At 38.2% G+C, this 2,267-nt stretch overlaps 1 protein-coding gene across 4 annotated transcripts in view; it reads left to right on the forward strand.

Annotated features, from left to right (window-relative positions):
• Positions 1–2,267, forward strand: part of LOC106875621 (uncharacterized) — a 21,931-nt gene that overhangs the window by 6,359 nt on the left and 13,305 nt on the right. For 2 of the 4 annotated variants that reach the window (XM_052971532.1, XM_014923841.2), the window contains one exon: positions 1,593–1,640. The exons of the other annotated variants lie outside the window; for them this stretch is intronic. The gene's annotated coding sequence lies outside the window, so the exon portion shown is untranslated. The remainder of the gene's footprint in view (positions 1–1,592; positions 1,641–2,267) is intronic. 4 annotated transcript variants of the gene reach the window in all.

Here is a 2,267-nt window from a genome sequence, read left to right on the forward strand (position 1 = left end):
TATATATATATATATATATATATATATATGATGGGCTTCTTTCAATTTCCGTCTACCAAATCCACTCACAAGGCTTTGGTCGGCCCGAGACTATAGCAGAAGACACTTGCCCAAGGTGCCACACAGTGGGACTGAACCCAGAACCATGTGGTTGGTAAGCAAGCTACTTACCACACAGCCACTCCTGCGCCTATATATGCATACAACAACCTTCTTTCAGTTTCCCTCTACTAAATCCACTAACAAGGATTTGGTCAGCCCAGGGCTATAATAGAAAAGACACTTGCATAAGATGTCACACAATGGGCCTGAACCCAGAACCATGTGATTGGGAAGCAAATTTTTTACAACACTGCCCCACCTACGTCTATATACTTGTTTTTCTTTTCTTTTTTCTTTGTTATCATTTAGGCATGTTGGCTTTCTGCAAGTGCTTCAGATTTAATGTTGTCAAGTTATGCGACTTGTAAATACAAACAAGACTTAAAGGTTCTCTCTCTCTCTCACCAACACGTTTTCACCAGACACTCCTTTAGTTTCATGTGAAATTACTGAAATAATTTCTCGTTAGAGTACAATAGCGAACATTCTATTTACTTTTACTACTATGATATCTTGGTCACTGTGTGTGTATGTTATACGTTGTTTGATGACCCAACTTCGACGTTCAGTAAATGGATGGGTTTATTTTATTATATATATATATACATATAAAACTAGAAACACACCTATATTAATATATATTCTTTCATTCGTTCGTTGTGAAGTTGCATAAGTGACTCAAGAACGTAGAGTTCCGTGTGTCTGAGTTTGATAACTTAGCCCCTGATCATCAAAGACGCTCCGGACATGACCACTCCGTTGTTTTCATTTTGCAGATATAGTATACTTGAGATTACGTTACCAAGTGTAACCCCTCCTTATTATTGAAAGGCGTTCCACTCGTGACTAACCAGTCTTTTTTGTTTTTTTGTTTTTAAAGAAAACATTTGTAATTCTACGAATACACTGTCCAATGTGACACGTGATCTTACATTTTGTAAGACTGTTAGATACGAATCAGTGGAGTTTTGGTTTCTATTTCTAGCAGTTCAAACGACCACATTGTGACTCCTTGTTTAAGTGCTTGTAAATGGGAAAGGATTGGTGTGTACGCGCCTGTACTTGTGTGTGTGTACGTGCGTGTTGGCGATAGTGTTTGCAACAGCGAGAGAGAGAGACTATGAAAGAAGGTGATGCGATACGATATGTGTGGTGTAATGCTTTGATGTGTGTACGCGTGTGAATTAGCTACACCTTTGTGCGGTTGTGAGTGGGTGTCTCACATAATTAGTGAGACAGTGTAGTGCAAAAGAGTTTGTAGTTCTCGTGGTCTTTTTCAGTTGAAATCTCGATATATATTTTATGTCTGTATAGGTGTGTACATGTATGTGTGTGAAAATAAGAGTATTTTTGTGAGTGTGCTTGAGAAAGAAATTTTATGCAATACGCGTGTGTGTGTGCGTGTGTGCATGTCCAGATAGGTGTTCGTATGTTTGTGTGTGTGTATAACTATTTATTTATTTATTTATTTATTTATTTATGTGTTTCAGCCAAGTGGCTGCGGTCATGCTGGTGCACCACCGTGAGACTATGATCGTGTAAGTGAAACCATATGAAATAGCCTCCTGTGTGTGTGTGTGTGTGTGTGTTATTTGCATACGTTTGTATTTACTTTTTTTTTCTGGTTTCAGCCAGAGATTGCTGCCATGCTGGAGCACATGTACGAGTACCTCATGCTTGTGTAACTATTTGTTTCAATGGTTAGATTTGACTTTATGTGTATATGTGTGTAGATATATATATATATATATATATATATATATATATATAGATGGATAGATAGATAGATAGATAGAAAACTGTTTTTAATTTCTTGACTGTGGTGGTGATGATGGTGATAGATTGTGTGTGAGTTTCTAATTGTTTCAGTGTGTGCGTGTGCGCGCACAATACACGGGTGTCTATGTGAGTGCATGTATGTGTGAGTGTTTGAGTATATTTGCGTTTTTATAAGTATTCTATGTGTGTGTGTGTGTGTGTGTGCAGTAGGACGTGCTGCGCCTTTACAGTAATGTGACACATGACTCGGGGAAAACAACAGTGTCTGTCAAAACTACCCTCCTCCCCTTCTTTCCTCTCTGCTTTCATCACGTTGTTTTTCAACCTTAAATCGGGACTTTTTTTTTTTTTTGTCACTACTGCGAATGGACAGACAGTGTGAGCCT

This window comes from Octopus bimaculoides, chromosome 11 (assembly GCF_001194135.2).
Source record: "Octopus bimaculoides isolate UCB-OBI-ISO-001 chromosome 11, ASM119413v2, whole genome shotgun sequence".
Lineage (NCBI taxonomy): Eukaryota > Metazoa > Mollusca > Cephalopoda > Octopoda > Octopodidae > Octopus > Octopus bimaculoides.